At 53.0% G+C, this 13,864-nt stretch overlaps 1 protein-coding gene across 4 annotated transcripts in view; it reads left to right on the top strand.

Moving 5' to 3' along the window:
- The first annotated feature begins 2,540 nt into the window (after nt 1-2,540).
- SLC7A1 (solute carrier family 7 member 1) overlaps nt 2,541-13,864 on the top strand; it is a 69,537-nt gene continuing 58,213 nt past the window's right edge. For 3 of the 4 annotated variants that reach the window (XR_008618952.1, XR_008618953.1, XM_024125873.3), the window contains exon 1: nt 2,541-2,766. The gene's annotated coding sequence lies outside the window, so the exon portion shown is untranslated. The remainder of the gene's footprint in view (nt 2,767-13,864) is intronic. The other variant, XM_055089330.1, reaches the window with a different exon arrangement.

Here is a 13,864-nt window from a genome sequence, read left to right as displayed (position 1 = left end):
TGAGCCAATGTGGACACATTATTATTAGCTACATTCTGTAGTTAATATAAAGGTTTACTCTCTGTGTTGGACATTCTGTGGTTTTTGCCAACTGTATAATGACGCGTACCCCCCTTACAGCACCGTTAAGAGTAGTTTCACTGTCCTAAAACTCCCCGCCCTCTACTTACGCATCCCTCCCATTTCTTCCCCCGACAAGCCTCTGGCAACCACTGATCTTTTTTCTGTCTTCATAATTTAGCTTTTTCCAGAAGTTGGCATCATACAGTATGTTGTTAAAAGAGGACAAACGCAGTTCCCCTAGGCCAGCAGCTAGCAGGGGGTAGAGTTTAGTCCAAAACCGTACCTGTCTGACTCTGATTCTCTACGTTTTCTGTACCCCACCCTGCCTGATGGTGCTGGCCCGGGACTTGGTCTGTCCACCTTCACCTTGGATGGTGCTCCTAGGGCTTACCTTCTAGCATTTCCTTTCCTTGACAATCTTTGGAATCTTGGATTCCCGGTTCTCTGAGTCTAATCAAGGTAGCCTGTCACTCACGATGCCTCTGGGCCTGCAATGTGATCCTAACCTGCCTGACAGTTAGCTTTATTTAAAAATTCAGCCAGTTTTTTCGACTTTTTCCCCTAACTTTTTGCTGAGGCTTTGAGCATAATTATTCTTCCCCTGGTTCGCACTGAATCTTTTCTGCCAGGAGACTGCTTGCTTACGGGCCTTGTCATGGAGGGTCTCCTACAGTTTTACTGAAGACGAAGTCTGCTGGGTGAGGCTGCTAAACGGAGCACAGTGCTGACAATCGTCTTGGTTAAGTTCTGCCCACACACCCATCAGGGCCTGGAACACTTGCTCTCAGAATTTACAGATACTAACTCTATGACCCGTCTGCTTGTTGCCCGAGCAGAGCATCTCTACAATCTATTAAATACAATTTTACTGCCAAGAGTCTTAAAAAAAAAACACCCCACAATCATATTTCAAGTACTAAGAGATATTCTGCTAAGAATAGAAGGTTTATAAGCTCCAGACAGAGGTGAAATAGCTTGCGGAAAACCATAAAGGAATGAAATGGTAGAATTCAGATTCAAATCCAGATTAAGTGCAAAGGCAAAGCTGGTGGTGCTTGAATCACACCAGGCTTCCCTCTGTGAAATCCTATGATGGCAGTGTCAGCGGGTTAAGGAGGCTGTGTGGGATTCAGGAAGAGCCCCGGCACAGGAGACCTCCTTTTTTCTTTTCTTTTCTTTTTTTTTTTTTTTTTTTTTTGCGGAGCACAGGCTCCGGACGCGCAGGCTCAGCGGCCATGGCTCACGGGCCCAGCCGCTCTGCGGCATGTGGGATCTTCCCGGACCGGGGCACGAACCCGTGTCCCCTGCATCGGCAGGCGGACTCTCAACCACTGCGCCACCAGGGAAGCCCAGGAGACCTCCTTAATGCAACTTGAGAGCATCCTTTCACCAATGAACAGTTGAAACTGAAATTTACTGTTTTAAAACAACGCGTATGTAGTCACTGATTATGATGCCCAGCGTTCCAAAGTGCCTCGCAAATACTAGCCCATTGCTATGTGTCCACGAAAACGCTTCTGAAGCTAGCACCCTGCAGTTACATGTTTTATAAATTGCTAGTGTAATTCCAAGCGTACCGCACCCTGTGGCTGACAATGAGGTCCCATCAATGACCAAGGACATTGCGGGAGGAGGGGGTTGGGTAGGAAGCGTGGAAAGGACTCAGAGGCCGTGGACACCGTGCTATTGTTCTTCCTGCTTTCCTACAAAGTTAGAGAGGAGGCTGGCGGGGTTAATCTATGACGTACTTACCTCTCTCATGTCACAGGTTACTGGATCTCTATAGATTGTGGCTTCTGCTTGGTTTGGGGCGCCAAGAGGGAGCCTGTGAGGTGAGCGCGGTGGGACCCGGCGCTAGTTTCTGCCATCTCGGGGAGAGTAGCTCCGGAAGTAGCCGCGGTGACAGGCCCGCCGGCCAGGTGCTCGTCCTACAGCCAGGGACACAAGCAGATTCAGGCTTCCGGCCCTTCCGGACAAGGGGCGAGGATACAGTATTTGTTGAAAGTAAGGGAACAGCAATAAAAGATTCCAATGAAGATTTATGATAATTTAAAAAAAACCAACCTTGAAATGCCTCCCCAATCTTCTCATTTTGCGGGACGCAGACTGGCCGCGAGCGCGGGGCCCGCGGTCGGGTGGACAGTCCGGCGGCCGCGCCAGCCGGGCCCGCGCGGGGGGCTGCGGTGACCCGAGGCTGCGGGCGGGCTCCCACTGCCGGAGGGATGGCCGCACGTGGGCGGGGCAACCACCGGCGCGTCGGCAGGCGCCGCCCACCCGCGGGGGAATCCCAGGTTGGGGCAAGGGGCGCGCGAAGACGCCGCGCCCCGCCCCGCCCCCCGCGCCGCCGCCCGCTCCCGGAGCCGCCGCCGCGCCGCGCTGCCATTGGTGCCCGGCGGTGACGCGGGCTAGCGGGCCGGCCGGCGGGGCGCTGGGGGCGGGGCGGGGAGCGGGGCGCGGCTGATGAAACCGGCTCCGGATCCTCTCCCGCCCTCAACGCTCCATTCACTCAGCGCGGGCAGGTGTGAGCGGCAGGTCAGCTGTCGGCGGGGCGCGCGGCCACCCGGCGTCCGTTACCCGCGTTCCCCGCTCCGGCTCCCGGCGCGCCGCGCCTCCGCCCGAGCGTCCGTCAGTCTCGCCGAGCCTCGGTCCATCGTCCGTCAGTCCAGCCGCGGTCTTGCCTGCATCCCGCCGGCCACCGGACCGGTGAGTCCCCGGCCTCCGCCGGCGCCGGGGCAGCTGCCCGGGTCCGGGTCACCTTAGGGGGCTGAGCCCGGCGGCGCGGGGAGGGGCGCGGAGCCCGCGCGGGGCGCGCTGGCATCCTCCGGGTGGGCGCGGGCAGGGCGGACGGGGGTGTACGCGGCCGGTGCCCATGCGTCTGGCTCCGCCACGGAGTCCATTTTGGTTCGCTGAAGGCGCGGCGTGGTGCATGATGCAACACCCCGTGAGGAAGCGTGGGCGACCTGGCGCCTCCGGGGTGCCGGCCCCGCGCTCCCTTCGGGGCACCCGGCGCCGGGACGCGCGGGTGGTCGCGGGGGCGTGGGGCCGGGGAGTGGGCACGGGGCCCAGCAAGCGTCCGGAGACCTTCCCTTACATGGCGCGGAGCGGAGCACGCCGCCCCGCCGCGAGGTCCACGACGTGTCATCGGCCGCGGGTGGGGAGCCCGCCGGGCGGCGGGGGGTGGTCCCGCGGCAGGTGGCCGGCCGAGGACGGCGTCGCGCACCCGCAAGCTGGCCGCCGCGCCCACGTCTCTTCCTCTCTGGAACCCTGCACACTCCCTGGCCCGCCTCCACTTCTCTTCCGGGTCCCCGGAGTTATTTCGGGGAAGTTCCCCCCGCGGGGGGCTTCCTTGTGACCCGATCTGGCCCGTAGAGGCCGGTACTCAACGCTTCCAGATGGTTTCGAGCAGGAGGAGGCAGTTCTTCCGGCTTCACCGAGACAACCTATTCTCAGTGTGTTCCTTTCTACGTAGTAGGAAACTTCCCGGGCCAGGCGGGTCCCGCAGTCATTCTAAGACCTGTGTGTACACAGCAGCAGGGCGCTGTAGTACTACTACCGGGTGCTGTTTTAGCTCCTTCCCCTTTTCAGTGGCTGTGAGAACCCGAGAGGAGTGGTGCTTGACTTGTATGATTAGGACGGCCAGACAAGTGCCTTCCGGAAGAAACGTAACACTGCCCAGTACCCGCCCTCAGGCTCTCACGTGTAGAAGTAACCTGGAGTAGTTTTTACTCCAGATTTGTAAACAGAGGAGTGAGTGAGGGTTTCAATCCCAGGTGTATTTCCCTAAATGAGCTCTTAAAAATGTGACCAGGACTGTGTTTTGGCCTCTGGCTGAATTTCCTAATTGTGTTTCATTTGAATTATAATTTACTTGGGATTTATCTTAACGTTTCTTGCTACTTAGGTTTGGTTCCGATAATAGGAAACCGTGATACATACAAAAATATCCCCCGATATTTTTAGTTGATCTCAGTGGAAATTATTATTTTTATATGCACACACCCTTCTGTGATTAAAACAAAACGGTCTTGTTTAAGTCACAGTCAGAATAGAAACTTAGGGGACAAAATCAACAATGGATTAAAATAGTTTTTAAAGGTTTAGCGTATTAAGATCATGTTTAATTATTACAGGTAAAATTTAAAGAGTGCCAAAAGGGTTTTGACTAAAGAAACAGGATGAGAATTAATAGAGATCAGAAATGTACTCAGTTGTTTAAATCTGGATTGAACCACATGGGTGCTCTTATGCATATAATTATTTGCTTTAAAGGAAGAAAGCCTTGAAAGACGAGATTGCTGACCTCGGGGAGCTTGCATTTTAGGACACACATTAATCGTATTGGGTTGAGGCTTCCATTCTTTGATGGGTTTAAACACGTGTTTACCGACTGTTGTAGTCTGTCGTTTCTTGTCTACTCAGGCCAGTAAAAATATGTAATTATGTTGGAGGGCCCAGCATTATGTCTTCTTAAATTAATCCCTTACATTATTAACTATGTATCTGAAGGTATCGGTTTATTAATCCCAGAGAGGAATTTGAAACAGGAATGAGAGTGTCCTTGTTATGGGGAGAAACATTTTCCTCTGACCGTGGAGGTGTCTGGGCCACAGGCATCTTCTGAGATGGCCATCCTTCCACCTGGGGCCGGGTCTTCGCTCCAGGTGGGACCTGCGGACGGGCGAGCGCCGGTGCTCTTCTCCGGCCTGGGGCCCTCACCACTGTCTGCTCCAGTTGACGGCAGGCTGTTTCTCTCAGAGAAGCGGGGAGTGGTGGGTGGCTGTCAGGGAGTGGAAGGATCACCTCAGATCCTGGGTGGAGGAAGGATGGGGGACGGGCAGGCGCAGAACGGGGGAGGCCAGAGCAGAGACTGGTAACTTAAGTCTGGAAAAAACCCCAAGCCCAGCTTATTTCTGCACGGGAGAGTGTGTCCATATGTCGCTTCTGTGAGAGGGAGAGACGGTGCAGCTTGGACGGGTGGACACGGTAGGAATGTGAGCTGGTTGAGCTCTGCTCCTCCTGCAGGCTGGTGTCCTCGCTCCGCCTGTGGATTTTAAAGGAAGATTCCATGTGAGCCGCGAAAGGCCGATGAGGTTCCACGTAGAGCGGAGCCACTGTGCTAGTGAGGTGGGGAAGGCTGAGGAGAGCGTGTTGGGAAGGACTCGGTAAAAGTCACAACCGGCTTTTTTCAGACGCTTCCATCCTCACAGGCTGGGGCTGAGCCGGAGCTGCCTTGTCGCACCCACGTGCCGCCGCGGCGTTGGGCCTCCTTCCCCTCCGCCCAGCAAGCCTGCGGCCTCCCTGTTCTCCCCTGCGGCCTCCCTGTTCTCCCCTGCGGCCTCCAGTGGGCGTCTTGGCCGTGGGTTTGTCCTGTGGCCCGCGTGGGGACTGCAGCCATGGGGCGCGCCTGCCTTTTCATTCCTGGCCTTCAGGATGCCTGCCTGCCAGGGGTTTCTTGGGCCTGAGGCCACTGGCATTGGAGCCCAGGCCAAGGTTGTATCTACCCCAAGGTTTTAGGTCTGTTCCAGTCAGAGTAGTATCTTTGGTGGCAGATTATGGACCCTGTGGTAACTTCAGTGGCTTCTCTTTCTCCGTCATCATGTCCCCACCCCCAACTGCAAAGCAGCTTTGACAGCAACTACCCCTGCACTTGTTCAAAGCAAGTCACAGTTTATCATGGGGGGGTTAGTGCATTTGCCACCTGTGAACCTGCTAGAAGGACAGGAAGCACATTGCTAAAAGGATTTGGTGGACTGCTATCTTCATTTGGCTCCGAAGACATTCCTTCAGACCTTTGGCCTCGGCAGAGCAGCGGCTGAAGCTGTTTGCCTCATCCATCGGTCAGGATTCGTTCACCCAGGGGACGCAGGCTGCATGTTGGCATAGATTCTGGCACGAGGCTCCCCCGTCATGCCACACCCGAGTCTTTCATTTGGCTTTTCCTCTGGTTACGGTCATCAGCAGTGGGGACCGCCAGGTGGTAGATTTGCTGGACAGACCACATCAACTGAGGGTAGAGCTGTGTGGAGTTAGAGGCCAGCTTCAGTGCAGCCTGAGGTCATCGCCCTGAAATGCAGACGCTGCTTCTAGGAGCCGGGGCAGGTGGTCCAGTGCCGGGAACGGCGCCACCCGAGGCGTCTTGGGTGCAGGTTTGCTGCCGTCTCTGTGCAGCCTCCAATACGTCCTTTGGGCTCTCCGAACCCTGCAGACGTGCCCTTGCCCTGCCTGTAGCTTGGGGAAGCCCGCCCTCTCAGCCTCATAGTGATGAAGCCAATAAACATGAAGTGCAGAATATTCTTTGAAAGAATAAAGGTCAGTCCATTTAGATTCTTTCACAAAATAAGTTTTTTCCATTGCCAGCCTTCTCTTCTGATAAAGGCAACCAGAAATCAAGCTCCGTTCAGCCTTCAAAGGCTACCAAGAGGCGGACTTATACTGAGGAGGGAGAAAGAATGTCCTTCGTACGGTAGGACAGCGTGTGTTTCCACGTCGTCTCCCTTTTCCCTGAGTCACCTTTCCCCTCTGGAGACAGTTGTTTCCGAAACATTCTGTCTTTCTGCCGTAGTGCTTTCTTCAGAAGACCAATGCAGATAAGGTTCTTGCCTGTGAGAACAGCCAAGTACTTTGCCACGTGCGTAGGAGTGGGTCCTGATTTTCTGTGCGTAGGAGTGGGTCCTGATTCTCCGCACGTGCTGGGTGCACAGGGAGCCCCACATTGCGGAGACCCGCTTGCCTTGCCAACTCCGGGCAGCCCCCTGCTCTCCCCGACGGGCCACGCACTGCGGGGCCGAAGGAGGTGCCGTGGGCCTCCCCCGGCCCTGGAGTGGGCTCTGCTTACAGGACCAGTGCCTTTTCTAAGATATTTCTCGGAGCCACGTTTGAATCCTTTTCCATATTGCCTGCATAATAATTGGCTTCTAGTGCCTACCTTACAGGATTGAGAGGATTTAAATGAGGCAATAATCCAAGTTACGCACTTAACACAGCTGGCGCATACCAGGTGCTTCGTATAAATGTTAGCTGTTTTACTGGAAACAAAGCTCAGTTCTTTGATTTTGGCGTGGAGAAAAAGAAAATCTGTAACAACTTTATTTGCCCTCCCATTTTGCCAAGGTGTCAAAAGGTCGTCCCTTCTCCTTGGAGTTGTGTCTGCCTTGCAGTGTGTGGCGTGGCACTGGGGTGTTGGGGAGGCCGGTCCCCGCAGGTCTCAGATCCACAGCCTTGGGTTTGTCCCCTCCTCACGCCTCTGGGAAGCAGAGCTCAAGGTCCCATCCTCAGGGGTGGCCTGCGTGTGTCTGTGTGCACGTGCGTGTGAGTGTCTGTGTGTTTTGGGGGTGTCTGCCCTCGTCCATCCTGACCCCAGACATTTGGTCCAAATTACCCTGAGTGCTTTGGGTTTAAAAACTGGGGCCAAGTCTGTTTCCCACCTTTTTTCATCCCTTCTGAGGGCGGAGGTAGATGCCCCAGTGCCTTGGCGTGGTTTGGGGGCCCCATCACAGGGGCAGCGGTGAGGGGAAGGGAGCAAACGTCTTACCGGCGTTTCATCACACTGTTGTCACCGTTGTCTTCCTGCCCATGAAGATGCTGGGGGTGACCTTTTAAGGTTGGCCTGAAAATGCTCTCTTTCTCTGTATCTTCTTATTTGCCTACCAAGTACCATTAACCAAAATCTCTTACACCAAATAGGAAGGAAGGGAGAGGCCCTGGGGCTGAGTAAGATCCAGACTACAAGCCCTGTTAGTGTTCTCCGTGGGCTCGGTACTTTCTTTGTTGTCATTTAATCCTCATAGCCGCCCCTGAGGTTGGTCCTGCTGTTTGGCTGATGGGGAGCTGGAGGCCCTGAGAAGTGACACAAGTTGCGATGGGCACCGGGGTGGGTCGTAGGTGGCAGAGCTAGGACTTGCACCTGGGGCCTGGCTCCAGGGCCCTGACACCAAGCGTGCTTGGGCCTGCGGGCACGAGCCTGTACCTGGGGCTCCGGCCGCTCGCCCTGGGGACTGTGGTCTGGCACGCGTGTGCGCGGGGCCACGCCGGGCCCTGAGGTTAGCACTCGGGCCCGGGAATGCCAGGCTGCCACACGTCTCTTGGTTCCAAGTAAGTCCTGGAGGGGCGGCAGCCGGCTGTTTTTCTCTAGCTGCCCCGGTTCTTCTGAGCGCAGATCTTTCCTCTCTGAGCCCTGGACTCCGGGCACAGCTGGAGCTCTGGGGTCCTTGACACAGCTGTGCTGAAGTGTGACGGAGGCTGCGCTGCGTTCCTCCTGGGTCAGTAGTCTGCCATTGGCATCGCCAGAGCTGGCTGGACGAGGGGCTTCCTGCCCGGGCCACGGGAGCCCGGCCTCACCGATCTCCATCGGTCGTCTCTGCTCCCCTTCTCCTCCGCTGGGGGAGGGCCCTTTGCGGGGAGTCGTCTGGTTTGTAGGGAAAAGTGGCTCCCTTCTTCCTCCTTCTCAAGGCCAGTGTCAGTAGCCGTTCTCCCAGGATCTTCACTTTGCTGCCTTCTGTAGTGTCGGGAGGTGGGGAGGGGTCTCCTTCCTTGGAAGGTGCTTCCTTGACGCCCTCAGGAAGCCGGGGCTGGCGGCTGTCCGAGCCAGGGTAGCAGCAGGCACTGTCTACTCTGGAGAGACTGTGTGCTGGCAGGGCCCCCGGGGCAGTGGCCCTGGCCCCATGGGGAGGCCGTGGGTGCTGGCAGGTGGAGTGGGGAAACTCGTGCCCGCCCCTTCCTGCCTCTCTCCTTTCTTCCTTTGCTCTTTCAATGTTTTGTGGATAGCATTTCAAACTTAAAGAGAAGTTGCAGGGGTTACAAGGAGCGCCTCAATTTTCTCAGATTCACCGGTTGTTTACATTTCATTCCTTTCTGTTTATCTGTCAATCAGTTAATCTGTCTACACACACGGATGCATTTTTTCCTGAACCATTTGAGAGTAAGTCGAAGACATCATGTCCTTTTATTTACCCCGGCATGCTTCAGTGTGTTTCCTAAGAATAAGGACGTTCTCTTACGTGACTACAGTACGACATCAAAATCAGGAAATTTAACATTTATGACATCATCAAGTCCACAGTCCATATTCAACTTCCAGTTGTCCAAATAATGTCCTTTACATATGCATGTAGGTAGTTGGTTTTTTGTTTTTCGTTTTCTTGGTTTTGTTTGTTTTCAGGAGAGGCTCTTTCAATGGAACTGTGGTCTAATTTTCTACCTTATAAGCCTCTTTAAGAAAAAAAAAGTTCCTAAGAGTTAGAATGCGTATTGTGAAAAATTTGGAAACTGCAGAAGAGTAAAAGAAAGAGAAAATAAACAGCATCCATAATTCCGGCAGAGAGGCTAAGCGCCCGACCAGGGTAGAGGGCTTGCAGGAAGGTGCTTGGTCGGCAGACTTCAGCTCAGGGTGACGCGCTCCCGCAGACCTGCACCCCGAGCACGCAGGGCGGGGGCCCGGAGCAAGGCCTCGGGCTGCGGGGGCAGCAGGCGCCCTGTCTGGAGCGGATGCCTTTCATGCCCCTGCCTACCACCTGGCCGGTTGCCCACCTGAGCAGGCAAACATAACCCCCTCGGGGTGGGGAAGGGTGGAGATGATTATTAAATACCCAGAACTTGTTCAAGCCTTGAAAAGAAATGTCGCAGGCCCTCTCTTGCCTGCTGTGTAGCCCTGGCTTCCCAGACTAAGCAGAGGGGAGGGATGGGCAGGGGCCCTGATGGAGAGGAATGGTCCTGGCCTCTTGGCCTGTAGCTTGCGGTTATTTCATAGGGTGTTGAGCCTCCCGGCCGCTACGAGCGGGCCAGGAGAGCGATAAGAGGAGAAGTTCAAAATGGTGAATTGTGTTCTTCGCTAGCCCAGAAGTTCCTGGGGGAAGGTTCCAGACTGTTGGGTGACGTGTGGATCTTGCGTCTTTCTGTGTTTCGTTTATCAGAGCCGTCCCCTTTGTCATCACCAGCAGTACCCCCGAGACTCCGCTCTTGCCCCGGCCCTGGAAGGGGCCCTCGCTGGGTGGGGCTGGTTTCTGGAAGGGTTTTGTTCTTAGAAGCCGGCTCCCCGTGGCTCGCACCTCAGTTTCCCTGAGCTGTGAAACCTACACTGTGTGTGAACGGGGCCTCTGAAAGCCATGATCAAAAGCCCCCAGTATTTTTCCATGTTTGTTTTCTCTTCTCCCGCACCAGACCCTCTCCTTGAAGGAGGTGGCCTGGAGAGGGAGGGACTGCGGTGGGCAGCCGCCCAGACTCTGCACACCCCGCTGGGGCCCCGGAACTCCGAACCTGGACGGGCCAGCACCGGAGGCTGCTCTTCAAAGAAACCCTTTGAAGTGCAAACATTTCCTTTCCTGAAAAGAAGGGAAATTGAAATGAAAACGTATTGTTCTGTGTAGACAATGTTCTCTTGGATCAAAGAGGGAGCGGTGCTTATAAAAAAGGGAGATTCACAAGTTAGGCCTTAACGTGGCACACGGGGAAGCCGTGACCGTGTACACGTCCACTGCCCGGGGTCCGTGATCGGTAAGGTTGTATCTTCCCTTTTTTTCCCCCTTAAGGTCCTAAATCCGGATCTAACATGCTGTGTTTAACCGTGTCTCTCTCTCGCGTTTGTGTTTTTATCCTGTGGTCAGCATTTAGAAATGTCCTTTGGTAAATTATGACACCATCCTCGATGGAATATCACGTAGCCAATAAAAGTGATGTTTTCAAGGAACATTTGATCCTAAGGGAAAAACTTTACTGTTAAAAGTGAAAAAAATCTGGATGCAATTTTCCATAATCAGTGTTCTCTTAATGAGATACATGTATTTGTACAGAAAGAAGACACTTAAAATCAGGCTCTGTTTTGCTCACTGCTAGGTGTGTAGCACTTGAACTAGTGCTCAGCAAATATTCGTTGTATGAATTATTTTTATAATTAGTGAAACAGCAGTATAGATTAAAGGGGGGGTGTCTTTGAGCTAAGTAGTAACATTTTGGCAAGTGGAAAGAACAATAAATTATTTCAAATTTCTATTGTAATTCTGTCCCGGCGTCTCGATTTGGGGTTTATTTTGGAGGGTTTTGGCTCCAAACATGTACCACATTTTGTACTTTGATACACAACACCCTGTGAATGAGTGACTGTGACGTTTCTACTTTTGGAGTAATCGGGTCTTGTTGAAATTAGGGTATTGGGATAAATTTTTCCTGGGCTGGCTACTAGGCTCCTTCACAGATGGGGTAAGGAGACGACTTCTCAGGTACTCTGTGGCTGATGTCAAGCCATTTCCCTGGCTTGACCTGTCCTGTTGTTGAGAATTTTGCCTGTTTTGCCCAGGGAAAGTTTCTCATCTTCGAGTCTCAGTACTACCAAGATATACTAGTAGGCCGTACATCGCCCTATTTCTGATTCAGAAGGGTCTTTAGTAACACAGCATCTCAGGTTGGCTTTGAGGATGGCCCTGGTCTCCGTGATTGCGTGGCACAGCCGCCCGTGCTTCCCCCTGGTGAGATCGTTTCGTTCCTCCTTCAGAAGGACGCAGCCACTTAGGTTTCAGAGCCCGATCTGCACAGGGTTCTGGAAGCCCCGTGGGGAGGCTTCCTTCGGGCTGGGGTAGGGCTGCTGGGGCCCACACCCCGGTTCTCCTGAGGGTGGCGGCTGTCAGCTTCTTTGGCTGCAGTCTGCAAGAGGAAATAAACTGACACGGTGCTCAGGTGCACACACAGCGAAGTACATATTTATATACAGATTAAAATGAAACTTCCCACCGAACAGTACTCATTCTCGTACCTGGGCTGCACTCCGATAATTTTTACTCTTTTCTATTGCATCGCGAAAGATCCTGGTGGTGACTTGGCAGTTTGCAAACGCTGCTGGGCGTGGGCGTGCTGGCCTCCGTGCCCACCCTCCCCTCCTCCGTGGTGTCCTGAGTTTTACACTCACTGGGCTAGGGCCTGGGAGGAATTCTCTGTCCACACTGATTTAGACAAAGACAGAGGGTAGAGGTGGTTTCTTTTTGTGCTGGTTTAAGGGTTTCTGACCGAAGTGGACATTATTATCTATGATGAAGGGACACAAGGCAAGACCTGCGTGAATTCCCAGTGTGGTTTGCTGCTGCTGCAAAGGGTAGCTCTGTCCTAAGCTGACCTCACACGCTGGTGTTTTGAAGGTGGCCTGGTCAGGCTGTGTGTTTTTTTTCAGGGATGACCCAAACATTTGTTAATTTCAGCACTTTGACCTTTTTGTGTGTGTTTACTTTTTTCAGTGTGATTTGAGGAAGAGTCCACCTGAAAGGTAAGCCTTCCCTTTCAGAATTGAGGATTTGTAGGAAGAAGAGGGAGAAAAGTCACTTACAGAAATATTAATTTTTAGACTCTGGGGTCTGATGGTTTAAAATTGAACAGAGCGTTGAGATGATAATATTAGCAATAGTAATCATACCATTAAATAGTTCTTCTTGAAAAGGTTGAATGCATTTTGTTCTCTTTTTTGAGAAGTGTTTGAATTTTTTTTTTGCTTAGAAAATTAATATTCTTTAACTAATAAGTCTTTGTGTATAATTCCTAGAACAATTGTAAATCAAGGGAATTGATTCTATGGAACAAAAGCACAGTGACAACAGAACTAGAACAAGATAAATCACCTAGTTTACTGAAACAATGTACAAATACCTGTCCTTGTTTCTTGTAACTTCTTTTATTTACTGTGCTTCTCAGTAAGTTTATTGTAAGAATTCAGAGTGCCTAATTTGTAGTCTTTTAAAAATTCATTTATAAATGACAAATATTACCACTGTTGTTAGTATTTGAGAAGAATCCTCATGAACTTGATTTTTTTTTTTTTTTTTTTTTTTGTACGCGGGCCTCCCTTTGTTGTGGCCTCTCCCGTTGCGGAGCACAGGCTCCGGACGCGCAGGCTCAGCGGCCACGGCTCACGGGCCCAGCCGCTCCGCGGCACGTGGGATCCTCCCAGACCGGGGCGCGAACCCGGTTCCCCTGCATCGGCAGGCGGACGCGCAACCACTGCGCCACCAGGGAAGCCCATGAACTTGATTTTATGCTGTTATATTTGTTAATATTATGTGAAATAGGGGATTATCTGCAATTGTAATTGTATAACATGTCCCCCATAAGTCTATAACCTCAAATTTTTAGCAGCAAGTTTGGGTTTTAAGGGAAATCTTTTGTTGGAAGACCTTTCTTTCTCCCTAGAGGGCAAACTTGGGAGACATTCGGCAACAATGTTCACTAATTCTTTGAGTAATCCACATTGAACTGGGAAGAATGTCTTGCTAGCCTCAGAATTTGATGCAGTCAGAATTTGGAAAATATCAGCTGTAACTTCAGGCCTAGTTACTGAAAGGCTCTCAGGTCTGTGGTCTGATGAGTCACGGCAAGGGCTCTGCCACCTTGAATTCCTCAGGCTTCCCTGCAGCTCCTGGCTGCCTGTTAACGGTCCTGCCTTGAGCATCCGCAAGGCAGCCTCTTGCTGAATCGCCCTGAAGAGCCCCCCGGTTAGTGGGAGATTTGCAGCCTCTTCGGGGGCTGCTGGCTCTGACCCGAGCCCTCACAGGGTGTCTCTTTCCGGCAAGGTGTGTGGCCCTGGCAGCAGGGATAGAGGCAGAGGAGCCCTCCCTCCAGTCTGACGCTGCGTGGGAGAGAGCAGCGCTGTCCCCAGCTCATGAGGGCCGACTCAGTTCTCCCAGCCCCTCCCCCCACGCTACACTGCCCCCAGCCAGCAGGACTTCCGGGCCGACCTTACCGTGCGTGTGGCCTGAAGGCCACAGCCCTGCTCGTCTAGACCTCGCCTTAGTGCCTGGACCCACAGATGCAAAGTGTGCACTAATAAATA

The sequence above is a fragment of the Physeter macrocephalus genome, chromosome 13 (genome assembly GCF_002837175.3).
Source record: "Physeter macrocephalus isolate SW-GA chromosome 13, ASM283717v5, whole genome shotgun sequence".
In the NCBI taxonomy this organism is placed as follows: Eukaryota; Metazoa; Chordata; class Mammalia; order Artiodactyla; family Physeteridae; genus Physeter; species Physeter macrocephalus.
This window is presented reverse-complemented; position numbering and strand designations above follow the sequence as displayed.